Source organism: Panulirus ornatus, chromosome 16 (genome assembly GCF_036320965.1).
Source record: "Panulirus ornatus isolate Po-2019 chromosome 16, ASM3632096v1, whole genome shotgun sequence".
NCBI classification, from domain to species: domain Eukaryota; kingdom Metazoa; phylum Arthropoda; class Malacostraca; order Decapoda; family Palinuridae; genus Panulirus; species Panulirus ornatus.
The window spans coordinates 40,461,470-40,477,713 of record NC_092239.1 but is presented as its reverse complement, the minus strand read 5'-3'; the positions used below and the strand labels follow the sequence as shown (position 1 = coordinate 40,477,713).

The following is a 16,244-nucleotide window of genomic DNA, read 5'->3' as shown; positions in this document are numbered from 1 at the left end:
GGTCCTCAGAGTGGAAAACTGAAACATATGAAATGATAACAATGTCCCAGTCACCTAATCATGTGAATAAAATGGTAAGGTTAGCTAGTGTAATCAAAATCCAACACGATTTCAAAAAACTACTTATAAAACACTGTACTTTGGGATGTATCTATTGATGTATAAACAGAAGTGTCATCAGATTCTATCTCCGTATTTAAGGACACATCAAATGAGTCATTTCTCTAAGTATGATCAAAATCAAATTCGACCTGGCAATTTAAATTGAACTGCTAATTAAGTTTAGGACTAACATGCAAATCTAAGTACACATTGTAAGATAAGCTCCATATTTAAATGATTTTACGACGAATTCAAGAACTTTAACAAAATATGATAAAAACTGTAATATGGGATGGATCCACCAATTCAGTACATTTGCGATGAACCAATTCATCACATTTTACCCAAAACACATGTCCACTTACATTACATTTACACATGGGCTGCCCGTGTCAGCATTAGCACCCCAAGCAATCACACCCAACCTGTGCCAGTAATGGCACAATTCGGAATTGGTTGTCACTGACAAGAACCTATGCCAAGCTTAGCAATGGCAAAGCTTTACACACACACACACACACACACACACACACACACACATTGGCATGTATGTAATGACACATGGGTATATGTGTGAGATAGCTACATCTCTGAACATGAAATGTATAAAGATATTACTCCTAGACGACCTCTTTATCCAATCCATGGTTCAACCGTTCCGTTCTGAGACCATTCAAACAAGGGATCAGGCATATTGGGATTGAAAAAACTCTCCTTCCTCTGGCTCCCATTTAGCTTTTATCACAGCCTGTAATCACTGCAAGCATGTCACCTGTGAAGCAAAGTGTTCCTTTATTCAATGGAAGTGTGATAACCTCTCCTCGTCATCCACTGGTAGGTCATTCTGGTCTTTATCCAATCCATGGTTCAACCGTTCCGTTCTGAGACCATTCAAACAAGGGATCAGGCATATTGGGATTGAAAAACTCTCCTTCCTCTGGCTCCCATTTAGCTTTTATCACAGCCTGTAATCACTGCAAGCATGTCACCTGTGAAGCAAAGTGTTCCTTTATTCAATGGAAGTGTGATAACCTCTCCTCGTCATCCACTGGTAGGTCATTCTGGTCTTTAGAAAAAGGGCATTTCTAACAACTTCTGTCACTATACCTTTCCTTCACTTTTTCGTTTTGATGGTACTATAGCTGTCTCTCCCAAAGACAACACAACTATCTTTGGTTCCTGTTCCTCCTCTAACTCCATCTTGGTTGACTTCAACATTCCTCTTACTAATCCTATGCTTCTCCCTGTAATCTCTTTTCAGACTGTCCAAAAAGTGCTTCTTTCTCTGGACACAAGGAAGGTTTATGGTCCTGATGGCATCCATCCCTATTTACTAAAAAAAAGTTTGCCTCTGAATTTGCACCTGTGCTTGCTCATCTGTTCTGTTTCTGCTTGAAAACCAAAGCTTTTCCATCTCCTTGGAAACATGCATTGATGTATCCCCTCTAACTATCATCCTACTGCTTTGGCATCTACCATTTTGAGTCTTTAAATCCCTCCTCAACTCTCATATCCTTAAACACTTCAAAAATCACAGTCTTCTCTTTGATCACCAGTATGGCTTCCGTAAGGTGAGACCCACAGGTGATATCTTTCCTATCTTACTAATATTTGTTCATCATACCTGAAATGATTCTGGGGAGTCATGTGTATTTACCCTTGACATATCTAAGGCTTTTACCATTTTGTGGCATTGAGGACTCATCTCTAAGCTCTCTTCTTTTGACTTCCCTTCCTCACTTTGCTTCTTCATATCTAGCTTCCTCTCTAGCCGATCTATCTCTGTGGTTGATAATGGATCAGCCTCCCCCTTTTCTCCATCAATAGCAGTGTCCCTCAAGGTTCTGTCCTGTCCAATACACTTTTTCTCCTTTTCTTCAATGGTTTCCTCTCCTCCACAAATAATCCAGTGCACTCATATGCTGACGATTCATCCACATACTTCAATTCTGCTCCCTCTTCTCTCACTTGATCTGCATCTTGTCTTGACACAACTTCCTCAATCAAATCAAGATGTGGACAGAATATCTCAGTGGGGGTAGGCTAAATCTTGTTAGATTAATGCCTCCAATACCCAGTTTCTACTCACCTCTCTATCAAAACTCCACAAAACCCTCACCTCTCCTTTGACAATTATGTAATTCCACCTCTTGACTCGATGAACATACTTGGTATCAATCCATTCTTTCTTGGAAACCCCAAATTTCAGGAATAGCTACGTCTACCTCTAAGAAACTGGGTGTCCTGTTTAGATGTCGAAACTTCTTCTCTTCAGAACAGTGGCTCCATTTATACAAGGGACTGATTCGTTCTTGCATTGAGTACTGCTTGCATTTTTGGGGTGGTTCTAGCTCTATATCCTTGCTTGACAGAGTCAAGTCAAAAGCAGTCCAATTTATAAACTGTCCCGGGCTAACTTCCCAACCTAACCCTCTTGCCCTACTCTACGATGTAGGTATTACTATGGTTTTTTACTCCTGAGAGCTGGCTCCTTGTGTGCCCACACCACTTGACAGACCATGCAAAACAGGCAAGCTGCCACATTACATGATTACTGTGTGGCCATCGGCAACTCAAGGGTGGGCCGTCTTGATACATACTTCTTTCCCTACACATCGAAGCTTTGGAACTCTCTGCTTTTCTCTTGTCTTTCCCAATTACTATGACCAGGCACATTTCAAAAGACAAGTCTTTCACGTCCTTCAAACTTTATAAATACTTTCCCTTGTCTTTTTTCTTTCCATTTCATAATCCCTTGTTTCAATTAAGGCTCGGCCTTGATATGGACTTTTGTCTGTGACTGGAGCCTTCAACTTAAAAAAGAAGTCATAACACTAAAGTTTTCATTGCACTAAGAATGTACAGATAGTCAAACCCATCTTTTAATCTGAACTGAATATCAAAGAGATAACTATTTTGAAACAGAAAAATTCAGCAATTTTGCAATTCTAAGAAATAGTAACTAAACTCTGGGATACAGTGAAACATACTGGTGGCTATACAAAAAAGATGTTAAAAACAATGTAAAGAAGCACTTTATAGTATAAGAGTGGTGGACAAATGGAATAAAATAACTGAATGTTCATGCAGGCAGCATGCATAAGTTGAAGCTGTACAATAGTAGAGAATGTTCGAGCAATTGGGTACCTCCACTTACAGTGCAAATACATAATTACATTTGAATTCTAGATTTGTCTCTATGAGACTAATGATCCCAATATATTTAATCAAAAACTTAAAATGATCCTGCACTGAGTACATATCAAAACTCACAGTGTACACACACACACACACACATACGCACAAGCATGGATGTGCAATCAGCTGCACTTCCATTTCACAAAGCTCATCATAACACACTACAGGTCATAATTCAGCTCAATGATGAGTCCTTCATTCTTGAAAGAAATGTGCTCTAGCAGGTCAAGGCCTTTTAATTTTGTCTGACAAATCAGTCAGCACATTTCCTATATACTGATGGCCACAGTAAATTCTTGAATCTTTGACTTTCCAGGAAAGGGGTGAAGATTTGTAGAGGTTTCAAGAAAGGGGAAATAATATGGGTTAGAAGGGAAAGGTGAGAGAAAGTGCTCTAAAAAAGAAACTTAAGTTAAGAATTACCAGGAAAGATTGAGTGCTGAATGGCATAAGGAAAGAGTAAACAAAGCTAGGGGAGTGGATGAGGAATAGGAGGTATTCAGGAAAAGTGCTGGCATGTGCAAGAGAAAGATGTTGGAGGTGGGCAGGTGAGAAAGAGTAGTGAACGGTGGGATGATAAAGTAAAATTCCTGATGAAAGAGAAAAGAGAGGTGTATGAGCATAATTTACAAGGAATGAGTGCAAGTGATTGGTAGACTGTACATGAGAAAGTGGCAGGAGGTCAAAAGGAAAGTGCAAAGGCTGGAAAGTTGGAGTGAGCAAGTATCAGCAAACTTTATGGAGAATAAGGTGTTTTGGAAGGAGGCTAATAGTGTGAAGAAAATGAGAACAAGTGGGAATATATGTGAAGGAAACATATGGAGAAGTGGTTACAGGCAGTGACGAAGTGAAGAGGAGATGGAATGAGTACCATGAAGGACCGCTGAATGTGTTTGATGGCAGTGTGGTTGATATAGGGAGTTTGAGTTCGGGAGGTATTGAAGTGAGAGAGTGATGGCAAGTGGTTTGGTGAAGACAGAAGAGATGGTGAATGCCTTATGTTAGATAAAATGTACCAAGGCACCTAGAATGGATGGTATTGCAGTTGAATTTCTTAAGAAAGGCGGTGACTGCGCTGTTGATAAGTTAGAATTTTCAATGTATGTATGGATCATGAGAAGATGCCTGAGGATTGGTGGAATGCATGTATAGTGCCATTGTATAAAGGCAAAAGGGACAAAGGTGAGTATTCAAATTACAGAGGTGTAAGTTTGTTGAGTGCATCTGGTAAGGCATATGGAAAAGTGTTAATTCACAAGGGTGTGGTATGCAGAACAAACTGGTAAGGAATGTAGCTGTTCCAGGAATGGTAGAGGATGTGTAGATCAGGCTTTTGCTTTGACGAATGAGTATAAAAAATAATTTGAAAAACAGAAAGACGTGTGTGTGTGTCATTTATGAATCTGGAGAAAGCACATGTAAGGCTGAGAGAGATAATTTGTGGAAGGTGTTATGAATATATGGTTTGGGAGGAAAGCCATCAGAAACAATGAAGAATTATTATCAGTGAGGTGAGGTGTTTGTGCAAGTAGGGACAGAGAAGGTTGAGTGGTTCCAGGTGAAGGTGAATCTGCAGCAGAGGTGTATGATGTCACCAGGCCGTTTAATTTGTTTACAGATGATGTGCTGAAGTAAATGCAAAGGTCTTGGAGAGAGGGGCAGGCATGCAAAATGTAGGGGATAAGGGGCCTGGGAAGTGAATCAGTCATTGTTTGCTGATGACACAAAACTGGTGGCAGATTAAGGTAAGAAACTTCAGAAGCTGTTGGTGTCTGAATTTGGGAAGATATGTGAAAGGAGAAATTTGAGAGTAAATGTGAATAAAAGCAAGGTTATTTGGTACAGAAGTGCAGAAAGAAAGATTAGTTGGGGTGTGAGATTGAATGGAGAAACCTTGGAGGAAGTAAAGTGTTTTAGATACCTGGGAGTGAACATAATAGTGACTGAAAACATGGAAGTGGAGGTGAGTCAAAGGGTGGGTGAGGGGGTGAAGGTTCTAGGAGCAATGAGGAATGTACAGAAAGAGAGGTCACTAACTGGGAAATTAAGAATGGGCATGTCTGAAGGTACAAGAGATGCTATATGGACGTGAAGCATGCGCCATAAATGAGGATGTAAAGAAGTGGGCGAAGCTGTTGGAAATGAAATGTCTGAAGACATTACTTGGTGTGGGGAGGGTTAATTGAGCAAGTAATGATAGGGTAAGAAAAAGGTGTGGTATCAAGAAGAGTAAGGTTGAGAGAGCTAAAGAGGGTAGCAAGAAGAGTATGGTTGAGAGAGCTGAAGAGGGTATGCTGAACTGGTTTGGACATAAAGAGAGAAAGAGTATGGATAGGCTGACAAAGAGGATATATGTGTTGAAGTGGAGGGGACATAGAGGAGGCCAAACTGGAACTGGAAGGATGGTGATCAAGATTTTGAGTGCTCTGGGTTGGACCAAGCAGGAGGGTGAAAAGCATACATGCTGTCAGTGTACTGAAGGGCATATGAAGCAGCAGGGGTAACCATGAAAAGATCTGTGGGGCCTGGTGATGAACTGGGGGCTATGATTTTGGTACATTACACATGCCAGCTAGAGAATGGATGGCACTACCTCACTTACATGGGAACTGGCAATCAAGTAGGAAAAAAAATCTTTTCAAAGTGCATACCTAACCTTACCTTACCTTCCTGCCCCAGGATCCCCTTGTGTAGGGCTCCTGCAGCAGTCAGGAAGCTGGCATGTGATTACCATATACATTTCCCAGGTTCCAAATAATAAAATACTGACAGCATAACATCAATAATACTAGAAATACATTTGGATACAGAATAAGAGAGGTTATGAATCCCTCTAAGGCTCAGTCCTCTGTTCTTAACACTGTCTTGCTTATGCAGGAAATGGCAAATATGTATGAAAAAAAATTAATCACAAATATTCATGGCAAACATATATCATGTCTCAGCTAGCAATGAGATGAATTTCACAATGTCATACATATCATCTCAATGAGATGTTGGTACTACATCTGGATGACTCTAATTTCTGCATAAGTTTTATTTATGAATGGCTGAGACTTCCTCAAACCATCATTTGCAATAACCTATTTAGCACACCTTGTCTAACAGGGGAAAAAGTTACTAGCAATTCTCTCATCCATCAGACTAGAAGTTGGTTAAGCACGAAATGGCTCAAAAGGTGTTAAATCCACCCAAGATAGATATACAGATTTCATACGAACATTTCAATCATAAGGGATCTAAAATATGTGGATGTTATTTATTCAATTGCTCCACAGCCACAGAACACAGTGGATTCTCATGTCATTAGATTACATAATGTAGCAGAATACTGAATTTACAGATCCAGACCAAAAAAATTCTTAAGCAAATATCCTAATACAGCAAACAGAAATAAATTACTTAAAGAAGTAGAGAGTGATTAAAAACATTTCTTAACATTGCTAAAAGTATGGAGTTTGTCCAGTGCCACACACAACATATAGATAATGAAAATCCATCTCTCACCAAAAAAACTAAACTGGAGGAGGAAGGATGGAGTGAAAAAGATTATGATTGACTAGGGCTGGAACATGCAGGAGGGTGAGGCATGCAAGTAGAGGGAATTGGAATGATGTGTTGTACTGGAGTCAATGTGCCGTTGATGGACTGAACCAGGGCATGTGAAACACGTGGGGTAAACCTAGCAAAGGTCTGTGGGGCCTGGATGTGGATAGGGAGACTGAGTGTGAAAGAATGTGGCCTTTTTTGTGTTTCCTGGTGTTACCTCATTGAAGCAGGGGGTAGCGATGCTGTTTCCTGTGGGACAGGGTAGTGCCAGGAATGGATGAAGGAAAGCAAGTATGAATATGTACATGTGTCCATGTTTGTGTATGTGTATGTGAAGGAAGAGAGGAGAATGACTGGTTCCCAGTGAATGCTGGTTTCTGGCAGGGATGTGTGATGTTCCCATGGCTGTTTAATTTGTTTATGGATGGGGTAGTTAGGGAGGTAAATACAAGAATTTTGGAGAGAAGGATGAGTATACAGTCTGTTATGGATGAGAATGCCTGGGAAGTGAGTCAGTTGTTGTTCACTGATGATAAAGCTCTAGTGGCTGATTCATGTGAGTAAACAGCAGAAGCTGGTGACTGAGTTTGGAAAAGTGTGTGAAAGGAGAAAGTTGAGAGTAGATGTGAATAATAGCAAGGTTATTAGGTTCAGTAGGGTTGACAGACAAGTTAACTGAGATGTAAGTTCGAATGGAGAAAAATTGGAGGAAGTGATGTGTTTTAGATATCTGGGAGTGGCCTTAGCAGCAGATGATACCATGAAAGCAGAAGTGAGTTACAGGGTGGGGGAGGGGGGTGAAGGTTCTGGGAGTGATGAAAAATGTGTGGAAGGAGAGAGCATTATCTTGGAGAGTAAAAATGGGTATGTCTGAAGGAATTGTGGTGCCAACAATTTTATATTGTTGCGAGGCATGGGCTATAGATAAGGATGTATGGAGGAGGTGGATGTACTGGAAATGAGATGTTTGAGGACAATATATGGTGTGAGGTGGTTTGATCGAGTAAGTAATGAAAGGGTAAAAGAGATGTGTGGAAATACAAAGAGTGTGGTTGAAAGAGCAGAGGAGGGTGTATTGAAATGTTTTGGACATAGGGAGAATATAAGTGAGGAAAGATTGAAAAGGTGGATATATGTGTCAGAGGTGGAAGGAACAAGGAGAAGCGGGAGACTAAATTGGAGGTGGAAGGATGGAGTGAAAAAGACTTTGAGCAATCAGGGCCTGAACATACAGGAGGGTGAGAGGTGTGCAAGGAATAGAGTGAATTGGAGTGATGTGGTATACCAGGGTCAACGTGCTGTCAATGGACTGAAGCCCCGATCACTCAAAATCTTTTTCACTCCATCTTTCCACCTCAAATTTGGTCTCCCACTTCTCCTCGTTCCCTCCACCTCCGACACATATATCCTCTTGGTCAATCTTTCCTCACTCATTCTCTCCATGAGCCCAAACCATTTTAAAACACCCTCTTCTGCTCTCTCAACCACGCTCTTTTTATTTCCACCCATCTCTCTTACGCTTACATTACTTACTCGATCAAACCACCTCACACCACACATTGTCCTCAAACATCTCATCTCCAGCACATCCACCCTCCTCCGCACAACTCTATCCATAGCCAAACCTCGCAACCATACAACACTGTTGGAACGACTATTCCTTCAAACATACCCATTTTTGCTTTCCGAGATAATGTTCTCGACTTCCACACATTCTTCAAGGCTCCCAGGATTTTCGCCCCCTCCCCTACCCTATGATTCACTTCCGCTTCCATGGTTCCATCCGCTGCCAGATCCACTCCCAGATATCTAAAACAGTTTACTTCCTCCAGTTTTTCTCCATTCAAACTTACCTCCCAACTGACTTGACCCTCAACCCTACTGTACCTAATAACCTTGCTCTTATTCACATTTACTCTTAACTTTCTTCTTTCACACACTTTACCAAACTCAGTCACCAACAGTTTCTCACATGAATCAGCCACCAGTGCTGTATCATCAGCGAACAACAACTGACTCACTTCCCAAGCTCTCTCATCCCCAACAGACTTCATACTTGCCCCTCTTTCCAAAACTCTTGCATTTACCTCCCTAACAACCTCATCCATAAATAAATCAAACAACCATGGAGACATCACACACCCCTGCCGCAAACCTACATTCACTGAGAACCAATCACTTTCCTCTCTTCCTACACGTACACATGCCTTACATCCTCGATAAAAACTTTTCACTGCTTCTAACAACTTTCCTCCCACACCATATATTCTTAATACCTTCCACAGAGCATCTCTATCAACTCTATCATATGCCTTCTCCAGATCCATAAATGCTACATACAAATCCATTTGCTTTTCTAAGTATTTCTCACATACATTCTTCAAAGCAAACACCTGATCCACACATCCTCTACCACTTCTGAAACCACACTGCTCTTCCCCAATCTGATGCTCTGTACATGCCATCACCCTCTCAATCAATACCCTCCCATATAATTTACCAGGAATACTCAACAAACTTATACCTCTGTAATTTGAGCACTCACTCTTATCCCCTTTGCCTTTGTACAATGGCACTATGCACGCATTCCGCCAATCCTCAGGCACCTCACCATGAGTCATACATACATTAAATAACCTTACCAACCAGTCAACAATACAGTCACCCCCTTTTTTAATAAATTCCACTGCAATACCATCCAAACCCGCTGCCTTGCCGGCTTTCATCTTCCGCAAAGCTTTCACTACCTCTTCTCTGTTTACCAAATCATTTTCCCTAACCCTCTCACTTTGCACACCACCTCGACCAAAACACCCTATATCTGCCACTCTATCATCAAACACATTCAACAAACCTTCAAAATACTCACTCCATCTCCTTCTCACATCACCACTACTTGTTATCACCTCCCCAATTGCGCCCTTCACCGAAGTTCCCATTTGCTCCCTTGTCTTACGCACTTTATTTACCTCCTTCCAGAACATCTTTTTATTCTCCCTAAAATTTAATGATACTCTCTCACCCCAACTCTCATTTGCCCTTTTTTTCACCTCTTGCACCTTTCTCTTGACCTCCTGTTTCTTTCTTTTATACATCTCCCACTCAATTGCATTTTTTCCCTGCAAAAATCGTCCAAATGCCTCTCTCTTCTCTTTCACTCTTACTTCTTCATCCCACCACTCACTACCCTTTCTAATCAACCCACCTCCCACTCTTCTCATGCCACAAGCATCTTTTGCGCAATCCATCACTGATTCCCTAAATACATCCCATTCCTCCCCCATTCCCCTTACTTCCATTGTTCTCACCTTTTTCCATTCTGTATTCAGTCTCTCCTGGTACTTCCTCACACAAGTCTCCTTCCCAAGCTCACTTACTCTCACCACCCTCGTCACCCCAACATTCACTCTTCTTTTCTGAAAACCCATACAAATCTTCACCTTAGCCTCCACAAGATAATGATCAGACATCCGTCCAGTTGCACCTCTCAGCACATTAACATCCAAAAGTGCGTAAGACAAGGGAGCAAATGGGAACTTCAGTGACGGACGCAAATGGGGAGGTGATAACAAGTAGTGGTGATGTGAGAAGGAGATGGAGTGAGTATTTTGAAGGTTTGTTGAATGTGTTTGATGATAGAGTGGCAGATATAGGGTGCTTTGGTCGAGGTGGTGTGCAAAGTGAGAGGGTTAGGGAAAATGATTTGGTAAACAGAGAAGAGGTAGTAAAAGCTTTGTGGAAGATGAAAACCGACAAGGCAGCAGGTTTGGATGGTATTGCAGTGGAATCTATTAAAAAAGGGGGTGACTGTATTGTTGACTGGTTGGTAAGGTTATTTAATGTATGTATGACTCATGGTGAGGTGCCTGAGGATTGGCGGAATGCATGCATAGTGCCATTGTACAAAGGCAAAGGGGATAAGAGTGAGTGCTCAAATTACAGAGGTATAAGTTTGTTTAGTATTCCTGGTAAATTATATGGGAGGGTATTGATTGAGAGGGTGAAGGCATGTACAGAGCATCAGATTGGGGAAGAGCAGTGTGGTTTCAGAAGTGGTAGAGGATGTGTGGATCAGGTGTTTGCTTTGAAGAATGTATGTGAGAAATACTTAGAAAAGCAAATGGATTTTTATGTAGCATTTATGGATCTGGAGAAGGCATATGATAGAGTTGATAGAGATGCTCTGTGGAAGGTATTAAGAATATATGGTGTGGGAGGCAAGTTGTTAGAAGCAGTGAAAAGTTTTTATTGAGGATGTATGGCATGTGTACGTGTAGGAAGAGAGGAAAGTGATTGGTTCTCAGTGAATGTAGGTTTGCGGCAGGGGTGTGTGATGTCTCCATGGTTGTTTAATTTGTTTATGGATGGGGTTGTTAGGGAGGTGAATGCAAGAGTTTTGGAAAGAGGGGCAAGTATGAAGTCTGTTGGGGATGAGAGAGCTTGGGAAGTGAGTCAGTTGTTGTTCGCTGATGATACAGCGCTGGTGGCTGATTCATGTGAGAAACTGCAGAGGCTGGTGACTGAGTTTGGTAGTGTGTGAAAGAAGAAAGTTAAGAGTAAATGTGAATAAGAGCAAGGTTATTAGGTACAGTAGGGTTGAGGGTCAAGTCAATTGGGAGGTAAGTTTGAATGGAGAAAAACTGGAGGAAGTAAACTGTTACAGATATCTGGGAGTGGATCTGGCAGCGGATGGAACCATGGAAGTGGAAGTGAATCATAGGGTGGGGGAGGGGGCGAAAATCCTGGGAGCCTTGAAGAATGTGTGGAAGTCGAGAACATTATCTCGGAAAGCAAAAATGGGTATGTTTGAAGGAATAGTGGTTCCAACAATGTTGTATGGTTGCGAGGCGTGGGCTATGGATAGAGTTGTGTGCAGGAGGGTGGATGTGCTGGAAATGAGATGTTTGAGGACAATGTGTGGTGTGAGGTGGTTTGATCGAGTAAGTAATGTAAGGGTAAGAGAGATGTGTGGAAATATAAAGAGCGTGGTTGAGAGAGCAGAAAAGGGTGTTTTGAAATGGTTTGGTCACATGGAGAGAATGAGTGAGGAAAGATTGACCAAGAGGATATATGTGTCGGAGGTGGAGGGAACGAGGAGAAGTGGGAGACCAAATTGGAGGTGGAAAGATGGAGTGAAAAAGATTTTGTGTGATCAGGGCCTGAACATGCAGGAGGGTGAAAGGCGGGCAAGGAATAGAGTGAATTGGATCGATGTGGTATACTGGGGTTGACGTGCTGTCAGTGGATTGAATCAGGGCACGTGAAGCGTCTGGGGTAAACCATGGAAAGTTGTGTGTGGCCTGGATGTGGAAAGGGAGCTGGGGTTTCGGGCATTAGTGCATGACAGCTGGAGCCTGAGTGTGAACAAATGGGGCCTTTGTTGTCTTTTCCTAGTGCTACCTCGCACACATGAGGGGGGAGGGGGATGGTATTCCATGTGTGGCGAGGTGGCGATGGGAATGAATAGGGGCAGACAGTGTGAATTGTGTGCATGGGTATATATGTATGTGTCTGTGTGTGTATATATATGTGTACATTGAGATGTATGGGTATGTATATTTGCGTGTGTGGGCGTGTGTGTGTGTACATTGTGTATGGGGGTGGGTTGGGCCATTTCTTTCGTCTGTTTCCTTGTGCTACCTCGCAAACGCGGGAGACAGCGACAAAGCAAAATAAAAAAAACAATATATACGTGTACGTGTAGGAAGAGAGGAAAGTGATTGGTTCTCAGTGAATGTAGGTTTGCGGCAGGGGTGTGTGATGTCTCCATGGTTGTTTAATTTGTTTGTGGATGGGGTTGTTAGGGAGGTGAATGCAAGAGTTTTGGAAAGAGGGGCAAGTATGAAGTCTGTTGGGGATGAGAGAGCTTGGGAAGTGAGTCAGTTGTTGTTCGCTGATGATACAGCGCTGGTGGCTGATTCATGTGAGAAACTGCAGAAGCTGGTGACTGAGTTTGGTAAAGTGTGTGGAAGAAGAAAGTTAAGAGTAAATGTGAATAAGAGCAAGGTTATTAGGTACAGTAGGGTTGAGGGTCAAGTCAATTGGGAGGTGAGTTTGAATGGAGAAAAACTGGAGGAAGTGAAGTGTTTTAGATATCTGGGAGTGGATCTGGCAGCGGATGGAACCATGGAAGCGGAAGTGGATCATAGGGTGGGGGAGGGGGCGAAAATTCTGGGGGCCTTGAAGAATGTGTGGAAGTCGAGAACATTATCTAGGAAAGCAAAAATGGGTATGTTTGAAGGAATAGTGGTTCCAACAATGTTGTATGGTTGCGAGGCGTGGGCTATGGATAGAGTTGTGCGCAGGAGGATGGATGTGCTGGAAATGAGATGTTTGGGGACAATGTGTGGTGTGAGGTGGTTTGATCGAGTGAGTAACGTACGGGTAAGAGAGATGTGTGGAAATAAAAAGAGCGTGGTTGAGAGAGCGGGGGAGGGTGTTTTGAAGTGGTTTGGGCACATGGAGAGAATGAGTGAGGAAAGATTGACCAAGAGGATATATGTGTCGGAGGTGGAGGGAACGAGGAGAAGAGGGAGACCAAATTGGAGGTGGAAAGATGGAGTGAAAAAGATTTTGTGTGATCGGGGCCTGAACATGCAGGAGGGTGAAAGGAGGGCAAGGAACAGAGTGAATTGGAGCGGTGTGGTATACCGGGGTTGACGTGCTGTCAGTGGATTGAATCAAGGCATGTGAGGCGTCTGGGGTAAACCATGGAAAGCTGTGTAGGTATGTATATTTGCGTGTGTGGACGTATGTATATACATGTGTATGGGGGGGGTTGGGCCATTTCTTTCGTCTGTTTCCTTGCGCTACCTCGCAAAAGCGGGAGACAGCGACGAAGTATAATAATAATATAATAATAATAATATATATATATATATATATATATATATATATATATATATATATATATATATATATATATATATATATATCTTTCTTTTCTTTCATACTATTCGCCATTTCCCGCCTCAGCGAGGTAGCGTTAAGAACAGAGGACTGGGCCTCTGAGGAAACATCCTCACCCGGCCCCCTTCTCTGTTCCTTCCTTTGGAAAATTAAAAAAATATATGTATATATATATATATATATATATATATATATATATATATATATATATATATATATATATATATATATGAATTGGAGGTGGAAAGATGGAGTGAAAAAGATTTTGTGTGATCGGGGCCTGAACATGCAGGAGGGTGAAAGGAGGGCAAGGAATAGAGTGAATTGGAGTGATGTGGTATACCGGGGTTGACGTGCTGTCAGTGGATTGAATCAAGGCATGTGAAGCGTCTGGGGTAAACCATGGAAAGCTGTGTAGGTATGTATATTTGCGTGTGTGGACGTATGTATATACATGTGTATGTGGGTGGGTTGGGCCATTTCTTTCGTCTGTTTCCTTGCGCTACCTCGCAAACGTGGGAGACAGCGACAAAGCAAAAAAAAAAAAAAATATATATATATATATATATATATATATATATTTATATGTATATATGAAACTGCAGAAGTTGGTGACTGAGTTTGGTAAAGTGAGGGAAAGAAGAAAGCTGAGAGTAATTGTGAATAAGAGCAAGGTTATTAGGTTCGGTAGGGTTGAGGGACAAGTTAATTGGGAGATAAGTTTGAATGGGGTAAAACTGGAGGAAATAAATTGTTTTAGATATCTGGGAGTGGATTTAGCAGCGGATGGAAATATGGAAGTGGAAGTGAGTCACGAGGAGTGGGGAGGGGGCAAAGGTTCTGGGAGCGTTGTAGAATGAGTGGAAGGCAAGAACATTATCTTGGAGATTAAAAACGGGTATGTTTGAAGGAATAGTGGTTTCAACAATGATATGAGGCTGCGAGGCATGGGCTACAGATAGGGTTGCGTGGAGGATGGTGGATGTGTTGGAAATGAAATGTTTGATGACAATATGTGGTGTGAGGTGGTTTGATCAAGTAAGTGATGAAAGGGTAAGAGATGCATGGAAATGAAAAGAGTGTGGTTGAGAGAGCAGAAGAAGGTGTATTGAAATGGGTTGGCCACATGGAGAGAATGAGTGAGGAAAGACTCACAAAGAGGATATGTGTGTCAGAGGTAGAAGGAACGAGAAGTGGGAGACCAAATTGGAGGTAGAAGGATGGAGTGAAATAGATTTTGAGTAATTGGGGCCTGAACATATAGGAGGGTAAAAGGTGTATGAGGAATAGAGTGAATTGGAATGATGGGGTATACCGGGGTCAACGATTGAACCAAGGCATGTGAAGCATCTAGGGTAAATCATAGAAAGTTTTGTGGGGTTTGGATGTGGAAAGGGAGCTGTGGTTTCAGTGCATTACACATGACAGCTAGAGACTGAGTGCGAACGAATGTGGCCTTTGTTGCCTGCGCACGTGGAGAGAGGGGGTAGCCATTTCATGTGTGGCGGGGTGGTAACGGGAATGGATGAAGGCAGCAAGTATGAATATGTACATGTGTATATATATGTATATGTCTGTGTATGTATATGTATGTATACGTTGAAATGCATAGGTATGTATATGTGCGTATGCGGACATTCATATATATACATGAGTAAGTGGGGAAATGAGAAAGGGTAGTCAGTGGGGAGTTGACAAGTTAAAGTGGCTTATGAAAAAGAAAAGAGAGGTGTATGGGTAGTACTACAGGAAAGGAGTGCAAGTGAATGGGAAATGTACTTGAAAAAGTGACAAGAGAATGGTGCAGAGATTGAAAAAGAAGGCAAATAAGAGTTAAGGTGAACAAGTATCAATGCATATAAGATGTTTTGGAAGGAAGGTTATTAGTATGAGAAAGAATAAATGAGAACATCTGTGAAGGAAGCAAATGGGGAAAAGGTAATAGTTAGTGATGAAGTGAGATAATGATGTAAATATCCTGAAGGAATGGTGAATTTCTTTGATGACAAGTTAGCAGATGTATGGTGTTTGGGTCAGGAAGGTACGTGAAGTGAGTAAGTCATGAAAAGAGGTTTGGGCAAGAAAAAGGTGGTGGAAACCCTGTATAAGGGCTGTGGCAAGGTGGATGGAGTGAATGATATCATAGATGAATTTCTTACGAAAAGGGGTAACTGTGTTGTTGTTTGGTTAGTTAGGATTTTAAATACACATATGCATCATGATAGTGCCTAACTGTTGGCAGAATGCATGTACAGTGTCATATTATAAAGGCACCTGTTAAGTTATATAGGAGAGTGTTTGCTGATGACACAATACTAGTGGTAGATTCAATAAGAAACAACACAAATTGGTGTTTCAGTTTGAGAGAGTTTGAAAGGAAAAAGTTGAGATAAGTTTGAATAAAAACACGGTCATCAAGTTTAGTAATGCACAGAAACAGTTCCCTTAGAATGTGAGTTTGAATGAAGAAAGTGATGTGCTTTAGA

General features: G+C 41.7%; 1 protein-coding gene across 1 annotated transcript in view; it reads right to left on the bottom strand.

Annotated features, from left to right (window-relative positions):
* Vps13D (vacuolar protein sorting 13D) overlaps positions 1–16,244 on the bottom strand; it is a 772,012-nt gene that overhangs the window by 63,719 nt on the left and 692,049 nt on the right. The gene's annotated exons all lie outside the window — the stretch shown is intronic.